The sequence below is a fragment of the Mustela erminea genome, chromosome 6 (assembly GCF_009829155.1).
Source record: "Mustela erminea isolate mMusErm1 chromosome 6, mMusErm1.Pri, whole genome shotgun sequence".
In the NCBI taxonomy this organism is placed as follows: Eukaryota; Metazoa; Chordata; class Mammalia; order Carnivora; family Mustelidae; genus Mustela; species Mustela erminea.
The window spans coordinates 105,118,952-105,135,929 of NC_045619.1; the positions used below are offsets into that span (position 1 = coordinate 105,118,952).

The 16,978-nt window shown below is 50.9% G+C and overlaps 1 protein-coding gene across 3 annotated transcripts in view; it reads right to left on the bottom strand.

The window, feature by feature from the left end:
* TSPAN9 (tetraspanin 9) overlaps positions 1 to 16,242 on the bottom strand; it is a 192,931-nt gene extending 176,689 nt beyond the window's left edge. The window contains exons 1-2 of one of the 3 annotated variants that reach the window (XM_032349100.1): positions 16,141 to 16,242; positions 11,348 to 11,414 (exon numbers count right to left, since the gene is read on the bottom strand). The gene's annotated coding sequence lies outside the window, so the exon portion shown is untranslated. The remainder of the gene's footprint in view (positions 1 to 11,347; positions 11,415 to 16,140) is intronic. The other 2 variants (XM_032349102.1, XM_032349103.1) reach the window with 2 other exon arrangements.
* Positions 16,243 to 16,978: the final 736 nt, after the last annotated feature.

A 16,978-nucleotide genomic window follows, 5' to 3' on the forward strand; every position in this document is an offset into this window, starting at 1 on the left:
TTCCAATACTATGTTAAATAAAAGTGGCAAGAGTAGGCATCCTTTTCTTGTTTCTGATCTTAAGGGAAAAGCTTTCAGTTTTTGTCACTGAGTATGATGTCAGCAGTGGGCTTGTCACTCACGGCCTTTATCATGTTGAGGTATGTTACATCTCTACCCACTTTGTTGAGAGTTTTTATCACAAATGGATGTTGAATTTGTCAAGTGCTTTTTCTGCATCCATTGAAAAACATCCTTGCATCCCTTGAATAAATCACAACTGACCATGGTATATGATGCTTTTGACGTATTGTTAAGTTCGGTTTGCTAATATTTTGCCAAGGAATTTTTCATTGCTGTTCATCAGGGATATTGGCCTATAATTTTCTTTTTTTTCTTTTTTTTTTTCTCTTTTTTTTTTTTCTCTTTTTTTTTTTTTTTGGTGGTATCCTTGTCTGGTTTTCATATCAGAGTAATGCTGATCTCATGAAATGAGTTTGGAAGCATTCCCTCTCTTCATCTTTTTGGAAGAGTTTGGGAAAAGGTTAAGTATTAAATCTTCTTTGAATGTTTGATAAAATTCACCAGGGAAGGCTTGTGGTCCTGGACTTTTTGTTTGTTGGAAAGTTTTTGATTCAATCTCCTTACCAGGGTATTCAGATTTATTTTTCTTTTTTTTTTTTTTTTACATCTTCATGATTCAGTCTTGGAAGATAGTATGTTTCTAGGAACTTATCCATTTCTTCTAGGTTGTCCACATTGTTTGCATGTAAGTGTTTGTAGTAGTCTTTATGATCCTTTGCATTTCTTGGTATCCGCTTTAACTTTTATTTATTTGAGCCCTCTCTTTTTTCTTAGTGAGACTACCTAAAAGTTTGTCAACTCTGCTAATCTTTTCAAAGAATCAGCTCTTGGTTTCACTGATCTTTTCTATTATATATACTATATATTTTTAGTTTTTATTTCATTTATTTTCAGTCTAATCTTTATTATTTCCTTCCTTCTACTAATTTGGGGCTTCATTTGTTATTTTTTTTCTAGTTCCTTTAGATATAAAGTTAGATTGTTTAATTGAGATTTTTCTTGTTTCTTGAGGTAGACAGTTATCACTAGGACCGTGCCTCTCAGAACTACTTTTGCTGCATCCCATAGATTCTGCTACATTGTAGCTCCATTTTCATTCCTCTCAAGGTATTTTCTTCATTTCTTCTTTGATTTCTTCATTATCCCATTGGTTGTTCAATAGCATGTTGCTTAATCTCCATATATTTGTGATTTTTCTAACTTTCTTCTTATAATTGATTCCTAGTTTTATACCACTGTGGTTGGAAAAAAGGCTTGATATGATTTAAATCTTCTTAAATTTGGGGAACCTGGGTGGCTCAGTTGGTTAAGTGTCTGTCTTCAGCTCAGGTCATGATCTCCAGGTCCTGGGATGGAGCCCCATGTCAGGCTCCCAGGTCAGTGGGGAATCTGCTTCTCCCTCTCCCTCTGCCTCTCTCCCTGCTTGTGCTCTCTCTCTCTCTCTCTCTCTCTCTCTCTCTCTCTAATGAGTATTTTTTAAATCTTCTTAAATTTATTGAGACTTGTTTTGTGGCCTAACATATGATCTAACCTGGAGAATGTCCTAATCTTCTTCAGAAGATTGTGTATTCTGCTGCTTTTGGATAGAATGTTCTGCTATCTATTATCTATTAAGTTCACTTGGTCTAAAACATTATTTAAGGTCAATGCAATGTTTCCTTATTGTTTTCCACTGGAAGAGCTAATCATTGACAAATAGGGGTATGAAAGTCCCCACTATTATTGTATTATTGTCAATTTTTCCCTTTAGGTCTGTTGATATTTTCTTTGTGTATTTTTTTACTTTATTTTTTATTAAAGGTTTTATTTATTTATTTATGTACTTACTTACTTACTTACTTATTTGAGATAACATAAGCAGGGGGAGCAGCAGGCAGAGGGAGAGGGAAAACCAGGCTCCTTGCTGAGCTGGGAGCCCAACGTGGGGCTCAATCCCAGGACCCTAGGCTCATGACCTGAGCCAAAGGCAGCAGCTTAACCGACTGGAAGTTCTCAGCCATTATTTCTTCAACTAAGTTTTCGGCCTCTTTCTCTCTCTCTTCTCCTTTTGGGATTCCTATAATGTGAATGTTACTCCACTTGATGTTGTCCCTTAAGCCCCTTAGGTTACCTTCATTTTTTTAATTCTTTTTTCTTTTTGCTCTTCTTTTGGGTGAGTTCCACCACCCTGTCTTCCAGCTCACTGATTCTATCTTCTGCTTCAGGTAGTCTGCTGTTGAAACCCTTCAGTATATTCTTCAGTCAGTTATTGTATTCCTCAGTTCTACTATTTCTGTTTGGTACTTATATTTTCCATCTCTTTGTCAAAGTTCTCACTGTGTTTATCCATTCTTCTTCCAAGTCTGGTGAGCACCATTACTCTGAAATCTTTATCATGTAAATTACTCATTTCTGTTTCATTAAAGTTTTCCCCCCCTGGGGTTTCACCTTGCTCTTCTGTTTGGAACATATCCCTCTATCTCCTCATTTTGCTTAAGTTTTCATGTTTCTACACATTAGGTGAAACAGCTCTTTACATTAGGTAAAAGAGCTCTCCCTCCCAGTCTTGCAGGAGTGGCCTTACGTAGGAGATGAACTTTATTGTTTTACTGTGCCCTAGCTCTTGTTTGTCTCTTGAAATATTTTATGCTTATCTAAGCAGCCTGATTTTAACTAGGCGGGTCTCAGTTCTGGAGGGTATGCCAAGATTTGTCAGTTTTCTAGACAGAGGGATTTAAGTCAGCACCTGGTCTCAGGCTGTTTGGAAGCAAGACACTCACGCAGCGGGTTTTCAGGTATGCAAATATAGAGTCCTATAGGATCATAATCATTGACCCTGTGTTAAACAAGTACTCTGGAGATGTACCCTCAGTGATAGTTCCAAATGTGAGGCTCCCCTCTGAGAGGTACCAACAAGCTTTCTGGGGTGTAGCAAGTTCTGCTCAAAGGTGGTACCCCACATTCCCTGACAGCACCTCCAGAGCCCCTATTCATGTGGCAAACCCGAACCCTGCCCCTTGGGCTAAAACTCCAGGACAGGTAAATAGGCCTTTTCCATCAGATATCTGGGGGTGGTATCAGTCTGCTGTCTGTGCAGTGCCGGGATGGCAGTCTGCCAAGAACTGTCTCTCCCATTGTTTCAGACCTGTATGACCCAGAAACACAATCCCCCTTGGTCACTGGAGCCAGGTGCTCAGGCATCCCCTGTGTGGGCTACACACACAGGCCAGCTTGGGCAGATCCTCAGTGGGACAACAGGTGGGGGCAGGGCTTTTGTCCTACGGGCTTATGCAGGGTCTCAGGAAGTAGCACAGGGAACATCCACCCATGTAGGCAGGGTAGAGGAAGAGTGACAAAACGGCATCCACCAGCGCCTGCACTTACAGGATAGAAGGAGGATACCCAAAATGGCACCCGCCAGGCTCTCCGTCCCCAGAGTGAGTCCCAACAGGCTCTTGCCCTTCTGGCAGACACTTCAAGAAGAGCAAATGAACCTCTTTCACTTATGGTCTAAGTGCTTTTCAAACTACTGCTTCCGCCCTATCCCAGGACAAGTGAGTCTACACAGGAGCCCTTTAAGACTGCCCCCACTCTTTAAGGTTCCCTCTTTTCAGACATATGCTCTGTTGGTTTTCAAAACCAGATGTTTTGGGGGCTCATCTCTGGAGTAGGTCCCAAGGATTAAGGTACCTGATGTGGAGCACAAACTTCTCTCTACACAGGGACAAGCTCCATATTTATGGGATCCCTCCCGCAAGTGGGACACCATGCTGGGGGTGGTGTTTTTGGCAAGACCATGCCTCTGCCTAACCTACCCATCTCGATGTGGCCTGTTTATCCATTCTGAAGAAGTTCAGTCCAGTAGTTTTCAGGTCTTTTTCTAGGGAAATGCTTCCCCAGGTAGCTGTAGATCTGTTGTGTCTACAAGAGGAGGTGAGTTAAGGATCTTCTCATGCTGCCATCTTGAATGGACGCGCCCTAGTCACACAGAGCAGTCAGATCAAAAGGGATGCCTCAGACCTTTAAAGAATCAAAGTGCACAGGGGCACCTGGGTGGCTCAGTCAGTTAAACATTGGACTTTAGAGCTCTGCTCAGGTCTTGATCTCCGGATTGTGAGGTCAAGCCCCACACTGGGCTCCATGCCGACTACGAAGCCTACTTAAGTAAATTTTTTTTTTAATTTTTTAAAAATTGGGAACCTGAGTGGCTCAGACGGCTGAAAGTCTGCCTTTGGCTCACGTCATGATCTCTGGGTCCTGGGATTGAGCCCCATACTGGGCTCCTTGCAGAGCAAGGAACTAGCTTCCCCCTCTCCCTCTGCTCCCTACTCATGCTTTTTCTATCTCACTCTCTATCTCAAATAAATAAAATATTTTAAAAAACCATTTAATTAAGAAAAGGAACCAAAATGGTCAATAACTGTTTGTTGGTGAATTAATAGCATGACTTTAGGGCATGCTGAAGTGTGCCCATCCTCCTATCTACAGAGAACCTGAAACCGGAGTAGAGGGATGGGCAGAGAAGTTAGGAATCAGGGAAAGGCCTCTCGGATCTGCTTATGGGGGAGGTACCTACTCTATATATGCTTCAAGAAGCAAACTCTCCGATGAAGCAGGCTAGAGTCTTTCACCCAGTTTTTTCCAATTCCTCGGCCAAAAGGAGTTGCTAAGGTCTCTTTTCTTGCTGTGATCCCAGACTTCTCAAGGTTTGCAGACTCAGCTTTGCTCGTTTTTCCTCAACCCTAAACGCTGGTGTGCAGTCCGCCCTGTGAGCTAATCAGACATCATTAACCCCCCAACAGTAGCCCAGTGCTGGGATACCGGGTCCCCCAACGCATCCAGGTAGCTCCGAGCCTGGTGTGGCCGCTTACCCTTCCCCACACTCCTCACCTGCTTCTCTCGCCGAGCTGGGTCAGTGTCCCCACAGAACAGTGGAGCAGGAGGAAGAAGAATGACCCAGAGACTGAGCCGCACAGTGTGGACTACACTTTCACAGAGAATCTTTAAGTCGCAAAACATTTCTTTTCCAAGAGACGCTGAGAGGCAGCGGGGAGAAAATAAAACACCAAGGGGTTTTCAAATGTGAAACCCCACTCCACCTTTGTTCTCATTTGATGAATGCACAAACCATGAGGCAGATGACAGGCCAAAGAACATTGTTGTGCTAGGAAAGTATATTTCATCGAGTCCCCTCTACAGTCTCCGGGGAGAGGTAAGTTTGATGAATGATCAGTGCTGACCAGGACTTCACCAGCAGCCCTGCTATGGAATCATCTAAGCTAGAACGGGGGGTTCACTGAGAACCCGGAGCTGCTTCTTCCCTTGTTTCCTTCTGCCTCCCGGCCACTTACGACATTACACAGGAGAGAAGCGCTACCGTGGCAGGTGATAAGAAAACCTTCAAAACAAATACACTGTGGGAAGTCCAAATGTCAAGTCCATCGCGCCGCCTCAGAAGGAAGGCCTGTGAACTATACAGGCCCGGGTCTTCTTCCTTCCCATCTGCGGTTACGAGAGGATGTGGAGAAAGTCTGGTGCCCTGTAGCTGTAGTATTTGCTGGTGGATAAATAAATGAATTCCCAGCCGAGGCTCAGATCTGGAGTGGCCAGCTGGCTTCTTAAAGAGCTGTCACTCAGGAACTCTCATTCTTCAGACGCCATGAAAATCAGCAAGGGGTACTAAGCAGCCGAGCTCTTGGCAGCTTCCAGAACTTCCAGCCCTCCTTCTACAGCTCTGGTAGCTCTAGCTCGAGAAGCTGTCTGCTCCAGAGACCAGATCCTAGGTTGACGCCAAGCCCCTGCCAGCACAAGCCCCACACCACCTCCAACAACACCTCTCAACCAACAAGATCAAGCGCCCTGTCCCTGCCAGGTTCCCAGGTTGACCCATATGGTAAAGGCGGGTGGGGGGGTGGGTGCCTGGGAAGGCCAGGGGACTGTGCTGTATTCCAAAGCCCAGTGGGGTCTATTCCCAAGTAGTCTAATTCTCCTCCTTGTGGGGACATGACGGGACTGCACATCCCTGTCCTCCCAGCCCTGAACACACGGATCTTCACAAGGTGGAGTCTTTTCCCCCGCCCCGGGGTTCCAACCAGTCGGTCCTATGACCCACTTTGACCAGGCACCTGATGGATGTTAGACCTCAGAGCCTAGATCCCAAGACATCCTGGAGATCCTGTTTGCACCTGAAAGACCAGGTTCCTTGACGGGCGAAGACAGACCCAGGTGAGCTACAGCACCAATCGCCAGACAGGTGCAGAGGCTCCCAGCCTGTCTGGGCCCCACAGAGCCCCAGGTGACTGCCGCCGCATTACCAAGCTTAGGTAATGAGACCAGCTGAGCCGAGCCAGAATGGCGAGGCCACAGAACCATGAGCAAACAAAATGTTTCCTGTGTTCATCTGCTACATTTGGGGATGGTTTGTTCTGCAGCGATCAGCAATCAATACAACACTCATCCAGCAAGTCCACGCAGCTCTTCCCAAGAATGAGGTCATTCTCTATGCACTGATGTGGAAAGACGGCTAAAGAAGTTGCCAGTCAGTGTAACACAATTCTATTTATGGGAATTGTTAAGTTAATAGGTGGACAGCTGGGTGCCAGTCACTTATAAAAATACCTGGAAAGAATAAAAACCCAAGTATTAACAGTGACTATCTCTGAAGGGCAGGATTATAGGAGATTTTCCTTTTATATAATTTATGTAATGTACAACTATTATAATGAATTTGTAGTTATTTTTGAAACAACAACAAAGAAGAGTATGTAAAAAAAAAAAAATTCACACTGAATTCTGCTACAAGCTGATTTTTCCTAAAACATCCCCTTCAGCCTGTCACTCCTCCATTCAGGGACCAACACTGGCTCCCTACTGCTAGCCTCCTAGAATATAACTCTCCTCTGGGTGGCATTCGAGGTACCCCCCATGTGGAGCCCCCTCTCTTGCCAGCTGTGTCCCTCCCTCTTCCCTGCGCTCATCTCCAGGTCACACCCATTTCGACCCAGACCTCCACTACTGCAAACGCTCAAAGAACCCCTTCCTTTGCTTCTCAAAATCCCACCCCTCCCTTGAGGCCCAGGCTGATCTCCCCCAGGTTCCTCTTTGGGTCCTCGGAGAAAGTTCTAGCCAGTCCTGCCCCACATGGGATGGCGTACCATACTATTCTCTCTGCACTTCAGGTACCGACGGTCCCTTGAAGGGGGCCTTCACAGACACAGGCTGGCTGACCACCACCTCCAGCTTCTCTGGCTAACCGTGGGAGAAGGGAAGAGCCCAGACAGAGAGTTCCAACCCATGTCCTTCTCCGTGCCCATAGCGTGGATGGCGGGTGATGGCCCGAACTGAAGCTTCCTCCCCACCTGCCCATCTCCAGCAGCAAGTGGGAGCCAATTTGCAATGGCTGCTAATTCAGAGTGACTCATGCCTTCGGGGCTGCTCTAGGGCTCTCCATCCCCAACCTCCAGGTCCCACAGGCGGCATTCAGATCCAAACTCTGGCTTCAAACCTAATTGCCTTCCTGGGGGGCCCAACAGCGCTTCCTCCCTTAGGCAGCTGCAATGTACACGTCCAGTTTTTTAAACAAAGCTGTTTAGAATCTCTCAGGATTAAGACAAGTGGAAAATTGCAAGCCCAGACCTCTACCACGCTTTCTCTAAAACACAACATGTCATTCCATTCAAACCCAGCCAGTCACCCTGCCCCTCTGAGCCCTTTTCTAGGGCGCAGCCCAAATGGGGGCTGGGGACCTGCTCGGGCAGAATCTGCTCCCTCTGTCCCAGGTGCCACCCCCCACTCCGGGGCTTGTCGGAGAGTGGCAGCCCCTCAGCCTGTTTCCAGCCTGCGGCAGGTGGCCAGGTGAGAGTGCTCAGGAATGGCTGCCGGGTGCTGTGTTCGAGTCTGCGGTCATCCTCTAAGGATGAGGCATTCACATCACAGGTATGTAATGATGGACTGAAAGGGCTCAGATGGGCCTCTCACCCAAGTCCCAGAACCATGCAGGAGAACTCCTTCCCACACAAACCCACACAGTCACACCCAGCCACACACATGCTGGGGCAAACACATACAGACTAACCCCCACACACGCAGACACATATGCCTGGCCGCACCTTGTTCCAGCCTTGCTCAGAGAATCCCCCTCTCCCCGCCATCATTCCCTCTCCCTTGCCATTGTTCTCAAAGGCCCCTCCCCAGCCCCAGCCCCAGGCCCTTACCCCCAGTCAGAGCCAGACCCCAGCCTTCCCTGGGAGTGGTTGGAGACTGTGCCACCGTGGGCCACATGTGCCCCCATGGGGTGGCAGGTGGTGCGCGTATCCCGGTGCAGACAGCCTGGGCTATACTGCCCACAGGGGCTCCAGGAGACTTCCCCGGCACAGCTGGACATTGTTCAGGTTTTACAATCATTTATTCATTTTAATTTTTCTTTTTAACCTGAGAAAGGGCAGTTTTTCAAATGTGCACAAAGGAACTGTAAGGGTTAGCAGTGACCTATGCTGCTGAGGCCAAGGCCAAGACTCATCCAGATCCTGTGCCAGGTTTACAGGACCCTCAGCCTTCCTGCAGGGAGAGTCAAGCCTCCCCCAAAAATCGGGGGGGGGATTCCCAGGGGGTCTGCTGAGCCGTCTGACTCTTCAGACCCCCTGGACAGCCATCCGTCCACATCCTTTCCTTTCCCATCCCCATCACAAGGTCAGATATTTGAACGAACACCGACCACGGAACACAAAAAGGGTCACAAGACTCTCAAAAAGTAAATGAGTATTCGATGTACAATTCATTTCCAGCCACTGTGTGGGCAGTGAGAAGGAAAACAAGGGGAGAAGGGATGTGGTAAACTCAAAAGCAAAGAAAGTATTAAACAATGAATAGTCAGAAAACAATCCACATTTCCCTTCTGAGAGTATAAACTAAAGCATGCGCACAGTGACGCTCCTTCTAGCTGCATCCCGTTCAGGACGGCCTCAACCAGCTCAGGTTGAGCTGTTGGTTTGAGAGGAGGGAAAGGGTTTGGAAGCTGGACTACACCCAGGCAGATACTCTCATTTCATGATGCTGGGGCTATACTTGAAGTCAAAATTATTGACTCATCTGGCTGGAGGGCAGCAGTGGAACTTTCTAGCTCCTAAAGGCATCAGGCAGGGGTAGGAGGCAGTCAAAATGAAAGCGGCAGCAGAGCCACAGCATGGGACGGAACTCAGGCCACAGAACCCTACCACCAACCTGACAGACCATCTCTGCAAACAACCTCCGCCCCCAGTCCGACTTCCCTCAGAAATCAGGGCCTCCGGTTTAACCATTAACTTCACTCTTTCCTCCTCCATCCACCTCTAGGCTCCAGGCAGAGAGGGCCCTGGTGAGAGGAGGACGTATTTGGGAAACCCTGGGACTGGCAGCCAAAACCCCCTCGTCCCACTCAGAGGCCACCTTCGTCAGAGCTAAAGGAACCGCCCGGGCCCCCATTCTGCAGGTGAGGAAACCAGCCTGAAGAAAGCAACTCATTTGCCAAAGGTCCAAAGCCCGTCAGAGGCAGAGGCCGGAGCCACATGAGAAACCCCCCATCCCAGGAGCTGGCCATCATCCCAGAGGCTCAAGAGCACTATGAGAAATGACAACACCAAAGCCCTGCGAGGCCAAGACCATAGGAGGAAATAAACTTCCTGTCTGGAGGGTCCCTCCCTCAGGTCTCCCCACGGTCTTCTGGCCAGAAACGACTGGTGATGTCAGGGCCTGTCTGTCACCCCCATGTTCGCCCTGGCAGGACCCCCCCCCCCCAAGAGCAGGCCCCATAGAGTCTCCACGACAGGCCAGGCGGTCCCGTGTGTGGCCAGGCGGTCCTGCGGGCGGCCAGGAGGTGCTGAGTCCTCCAGCCTTTCCCTTCCCTGCCGCCTGCTCCCCACCAGACTTCTACAGCTCAGGCTGCTGGGCCCGGCGGGCCTGCGCTGCTGTCCATCCGCAGGCGGTGCTCCAAATCCCAGAGCTGCGACGTGAAAGCAGACACCCCATCCCGGCCCCTGGGAGGAGGGGGGAAGACTTAAAATGGGAGCTCTGGCATTCCTGCGCGCAGCAGGCCAAAGGACGACCCGGACGCAATTCTCAGGAGCCACCAGGAGGGGCAGGTCTGCAGTGGGAAGGGCAGGGGCTGCAGAGTCAGGCTGCTTGGCCTGGAATCCCTGCCCCACCTCCCACTCCAGATGTGGTCTTGGCCCTGCCCCGACCCGCTGCAGCAACTGTAATGTGGGGGCAAACGAGGGCTACCTCACAGGATCTGGGTGAAATCAGTGAGGTTTAAAGTAAGATGTGATAGGACTTCGGTTACATTCATTGTAGACATAAAGAGTCTGAAACGGAGGCCCCCTGATGATGGTGACAACTGTGAGCGCTGGCATCCTAAGTATGATATGCAAAGCATGGCAGGACAAGAAGAGGTCCGGCCACTGGGGGCCAGCATAGCACCTCCCCCGGAACTCCCGGAGAAAGGAATCTTCTGGCAAGGTGAGCAGTCTGCCAGCACCACCCTTCCACCCTCCGCCCCCCTCCCCACCCCCACACTGCTGAATTCTTGGAAGGTAAGAGGTTTACAAATCACCCAGCAGGAGGGAGCCACCGTATAAAACACACCTAAATTAAAACACAAAAAGGCCCAGGTCTGTAAGCAGCAACCCCAGGGAACCTGAATCAGCCCCATCCACCAGGGCTGCCTACCTGCCTAACAGCTCCCGCCTAGCTCCAGTGGGGATGGGGGGGGGGGGCTTGATGCGCAAGTGCTGAGAACAAAAGAAGCTATCAGCAAGACCCCAGGAGCCTCTTCAGCAGAGATTAGGATCCTAGGGAGGGCCGGCGGAGGGGGGGGGGGCACCCAGAGGGCCAGGGCCTGGCTGCCACGGCCAGTATGAAGGGACAGAAATAGGTAGGATTGGCCAGATTCCCCTAGATTCTTTTCTGGCCAGCTAGCGGGAGGTCCTCCACCCTGGCCCCCAAGCTTGCTGGGAGGAGACAGGAAGCAGGAAGTTATAGGCCTCTCCTATTTCCCTAGGTCTCCTCCCTATAATCAGGGTGGCTAGGAAAGAAGTTGAGAGTACTACCCCAACTGGCAGTCAGAAATAGTGGGGAGGGGGGATAACTGTCTCCCTAGCCCCCAAAGCCCCATTGAAGGAGCTTATCAATTCAAAGTCAAGACAGAAAGACATCTAGAAAATATCAGCGTCCCATTCTGCCCTCCCTCCCCAATCCACAGTTAAGGGCACAGGAGACTTGAGACGGTTTCTAACACACACTGTCAGAGACCACACGACCAGCCCAGACTGACCTGTTCCTTTGAATTCCCTGCAAAACCCCTTGGCTGCTGACAGATAAGAGAAGATCCCAGGATATTCCTGCAGGAAGGTTAAAAAAAAAAAAAAAAATTAAGTCATCACTCTGCTGGGAAGCCACTCCAGGGTAAATTGTGTCCAACAACGGCCACCCTTTGGGGAAGCAGCTTCCTACTGAGAATCTATTCAATCAACACACACAGAAGGCACCTGAAACTGGTTTCAGCTGCGGTGCCAATGCCACCCCACTAATAGTGGGTGCCTGAAGCATCTCGCACAGAACCCGAGCCCCAGCTCCCCAGTTATGATGGTGTGATCGATTAGTGATGTCTGCTACGGGCAGTTACAGAGGTACTGTATCCACGTTAAACCTATCCACATCAAACCTATCCATGCCAGCCCTGGGTAGACCCTTGGCATCGAGGGTTTAACCTCTGTAATTCTGACCCCTGACAAATGATCTGAAGTTTCAAGATCTGTACGACGATATAACTTTACTGAGACAGGACTCTGACTCATGTACCCTACGTGAGGGGCTGATGGAAAGAAACAGGCCATGTCGTTCTTTCCACCTCCACCACATCCACGGTTATCTCGTGGAGCTATAACATTGCGGCAGAAAATGGCCATCAAGGGAGAGAGAAAACCAGAGCGAGGTTGGAAGGGTAGTTAACTCGGGCAATAAAAATATATACAGGAGACATTAGGCTCTCTGCAGAACGTGACTCTGGAAAAAGGCCCGTGTACAAGTAAATATTGCCATGGATGCAAATCTGGCATTGTAGAAGGTGCAGGATTCATTTCCTGAGGACCATTTCAGAGGTCCACACTGTGCCCACTCTGTGCCACTCAGCAGTGAGCACTGGGCCAGGAAGAACACACAGAAGAGCTGCAATCCACATCCAGAAGGGGCTTCCGATCTACTTGGAAAAAGGATGGTAAGCACTGCGAACAGCAAATGGCGCTGCCCACCGAGAGTCAGCCAGCTTAGAATCAGCTTCAGTCCAACCCCCCTTCCTTGTTTCCTCACCAGCCCCATCCAGGTAAGTCCTCAGCTCTGCCTTCAAAACAATCCTGGTCTAGGTCCTCTCTTTGCCATTCCTCACAGCTGTCCAGTGCTCTCCCCTCCATGATTTTCCCCCTTCCCAGACCCCAGACCCTCCCTCCTTAGCCCTAGCCCTTCTTCTGCAGCCCCTATGCCAGAACCCACAGAGTTCCCGGGCCTCCCAGTGTTGACTGCTGTCTCCCCAGCAGCAGCTCAGCGCCTGCACATGGTGGGCACTCGACTTCACGTGGACGGAAGGATGGGTGAATGGATGGATGGACGGATGGAATTCCTGGGCTGCGCATGTGCAGCCACCACAATAGGCCCACTGTCTACCTGTCCAGGCTTTTCTCCTCTGCTTCCCTTCACACAACCCACTCATCAGCCCACGCTCTCAGCACCTCTCTGCACGCTGATCCTTCTTCCTTCTGCTGATCTGCAAGCCACTCTTCCAAGTTCACATCAAACACCACCTGCTGCGTGGGGTGCTGCTCCAGGATTGGGGTGACCAATTCCCCTGTCTGAACCCCCACAATACCATAGGCCATACACCTTATACCTTGAATTGCCACTTTTTGAAGACCTTTCTTAACCCTTTCCTGCATTATACACCCCATGAACACAAGGGCCTTTACGTTTTTTCATTTTTGCAGCATGGGAATTTAGCCCGGACTCTTGTACTATGACACACACACATTCGGTGCTTGTGGAATTCACTAAAGAATCACCCCGGGCAGTGTGTAAAAGCCAGGAGAGATAGAGACAGAAAATGCCAGAGGAGTTCGAACGCAAAAGAGGTGCTTTGGGGATGGGTGGCCCGGGAAGGCTCCAGGTACGAACTCAAACATGAGTAGGATCTTGAAAGAGGGGGAGGTTGGGGTGGGGAAGAGCACTCCAGAAAACCAGAACAGTGTGAACTCAGGGACAAAGAAGGAATGAGCAAAGCATGCTTGGGAGATGAGTTTGGCTGGAACCGAGGGTCCCTGGGGGAGAAGGCTGGGAGATAAGGCTAGACAGGAAGGCTGGGGTTGGATAGGAAGGATGCTGAGGGCCAGGCTAGGGTACCTGGATTTGATCCATTCCCTCTTAATCAGGGAGGATGACAATCACAGGAGGCCTGGGCTTTAATGGTAGAAGAAAAGAAGTCTTGTCCTCTCTTGCTCTGAGCTTATTAGTCTCCTCAGCTAGGTTATAAATAACAACCACTATTTACTGCACACCTGCTGTGTGTGAGGCCCGAAGCTATCTCATTGCTCCTTCTAACAGCCCTGAGAGCTTTGTATTGTTATCTTCCTTTCGGAAGCAGGAAGCTAAAGCTGCAAGAGGTGAGGCACTTGCCCAAGGCCTCACCCACTCACTCACTCACTTAACAATGCAGTAGGGACTGGAATTACAGACACAAGAGGCTGGGATAAGGGCCGTTCTCCAGCTAGCTACCACAGGCCCAAGGCCCTCCTCCCATTTGAGCTGGGCTGCTTCTCCACAACGGGCCTTATTAATTCCTCAAGGCCAACATGTACTGAGCACACAGTAGGAGAATAATAAAGCACACTAAGGAGAACTGTGGTTTGGTGGGGGGAAGAAATGGAGCGCTACTGTTTAATGGGCCTTCGGTTTCAGTCCTGCAGGATGAAAAAGTTCTGGAGATCTTCTGCACAACAGCATGAGTATACTTACTATGACTGAACTCTACATTTTAAAACGGCTAAGATGGTACATTTTGTTATGTTTTTATACCACAATTTAAAAAATTTTTAATAGGGAGCACTTATTACTTGACTGATTGGCTGCCATTAGCATTTTTTTTGGTCAATTATCTAATACAGGAAGAGACTCTAGAAACGTTTTAATCCAGTAACCCTCCAAAACACAGAGCTGAAAAGGGGAGGTAACATGCCCAGGGCTGCACAAACAGATGGTATTAGAGCTAAGGCCGGAGCCCAGCACTCCACAGACTCAATGGGGAAGAATGGCAGAGACAGCATAGCATAACGCAAAACACATGGCAGGGGTGAGGGGGTTGGCGGGAGTCAGAAGCCACGGGTTCAAGTTCTGCTTCTTCCACCTAATCAGTTCTGTAACCTCACAGAAGTCATTAACCCTCTGTGAGCTTCATTTTCCCAATCTGTAAGAAGGCAATTAAAAGAGAACGTGTGCCTCAAATAAAATTATATACAGCTAATGTGCAGGGAAAGCACTTGGCCAACTACAAATTACTTTATAAACACTGGTCATCGTTAGCAATGCTAAATATCTGTTCATAGATTTAAAGATTAAAATCTGATTTAGTCAAACCAAAAGGAAAAAAAATCCCATTCCATTCTGGTCTATTTCCAGCTGTTCAGGGACCCTGCCCACAGCAGGTCTTCAATGAGTAAGTGCAGAGCTGATTTACCCTCCAGTTTCATCCACCCCAGTCCCGTTCCCCCCCTCACCCCCAACCCAAAGCCCAGCTGCATCAGCCCTGCCAGGACCAGGTGGAAGATAGGAAGCCCCGTGAATGTCTGCCTCCCTGGCTGCATTCCTTAGCTAAATATAAATGATTTGTCCAGTCCATTGTTTGAAATTATACATAATACCTCACCTCCCCTCCCCATTACTTACGGTGACAAGCTGACTGCACATCTTTTTAGCAGAACATACACAGAAAACATTCTCTGTGGCTATTTTTAGTAGAGAGAGGGAAGCTGGCGGGTATACAGGGATCAGAGCATGAGTCCTTAGTTTTCTCCACTAGTCCAGGAAAGCTTCCTGGAGGAGGAAATACCTGAGTCACCTCAGAGAAGGGGACAGCTACAGGTCAGAAGGACACCCTCATATAATGAGTCTGCTCCTCTGAACCAAAGGGAAGTGAGCTGCTGCCCTCTTATCCTCATTTTTGGGATGGGGAGGAAAGGCTGACACAACCCAGGCGACCCCATATTATTCCAATGCTGCAGGTTGGCCCAGACAGTACAGGCATTTGGGGAGGAGTCAGGGAAGAGGTCAATATCTTCTTTTTCAAAAAGAGAACAATCGAAGATTCCAATTCCGAGATACATAAGTACAAATTCTGCTCACATAACAAGCCAGTTTCTTGTTTGGACTTTTTTTTTTTTTTTTCGTAACCACAAGAAAGTTTTTTAAAGTCCCAAACTTGGACGCACAGATGGACTACATCTTGGAACTCGGGCTGTGCCAAAGCCCTGTCACTGTGACTGCCGATCTGCCAGCGGTGGCCCAAGGAGTGGGGGGGGGGGGGGGGCACAGGCAGCATCCCAGCGCTGCCCGAGCCCCCGCCTTCCCTGGGGGCACTCTAGGGACTACCCCAAGTCGGTCCACTGGGCCACACAGTCAGAAAGCCTTGACAGCTCTGGGGCTCTCCCTTTCTGCTGCATCCTACAGCCCTCCCATCCCTTCACTCGGGATTCCACTGTCTCTCCCGCAGCCCCTCTCTCAAAGGGTCTTCCTCCAAGCCTCTCCCCCAGCAGAGCCCTCTTCGCTCTATTACGGGGCCCCCCGACCACACACACCCGTTCCCCAGCCGCTTCCCGCGTCCTCACACGGCGCCTACCCCATCCCTTACTCTCGGCTCGCCCACTGCCGCCCTCCCGTCACCCCTCCCCGGGGCGCCCCCGAGCCGCTCCCCACGATGGGGACCCGGGCGCGGGTTGGCCCGGCCCGCCCACAGCCCGCCGGAGCCCTACAAGGTCTCGCGCTCCCGGGTCCCCGGCCCGCCGCCAGCCCGCCCCGGGCCGCACTCACCTCGCTAGGGGAACGTGGGGTCCCGGCTCGCTCCCGCTCCCGCACAGCCGCCGCCAGCGGAAACGGGGGGCGGGGCCGGGGGGGGGGGGCTCTCGGCGGGGGGCGGGGCCTGCCCGGGAATGGCGAGGCCGCGGGGCGGGGCTGGCCGTGGGGCGGGGCGGGGCCGAGGGGGCGGCAGCTCGACCGCCGGGGGAGGGATCGGAGCCCAGGGAGGGAGCCGGAGCCGGTCCCGGGGTTCGCCCCGCTCTGTGCGGGCCGGAGGGAGCCCGCAGGGAGCCCACGGCTGCGCTGGGCACCGGCGTCCCGAGCCAGGAGTGGCCGCCCTCTGGGCTTCCTTCCGGAAGTCTTCCTCCCCTCCCGCCGCGGGGTCCAGACCGGCCGCTCAGCCGAACCGCCCGCGCGACGCCGGTCAGCTGCCCCCCGCCGGCCCGGGCCGCAGCCGCGAGCGGTCGTGGGGAGGGAGCTGTCGGGGCCCGGGAGTCCGCGCGCTCGCCCCGCCCCGAGGGCCGTCGCGGCCTGGGTCGCCGCTGTACCCCGCGAGCCGCGCAGGCTGGCCTCCCGCCCCTCCTCCACGCCTGAGAAATCCGTCCCGGGTATTCGGGGCGGACCGGTTGAGATGTTGACGACGCGGGTGTGTAGTGACCCTGTCCGTAGATACCCTAGAGGAGGAGCGGCTATCTGTCTCCCCAAGAGCGAAAGGCCTCCAAGTGCGGGTAAAGGGCACCGTGTGGCAGAGGAGCTGGGTTGAAGCAGGGAAAACTCCAGGGAGGCATCTCTGGCCCAGCGCTGCCGATAGGCCTTACGGAGCCTGGATTGTGGAAGCCAGAAGGCCTCGACA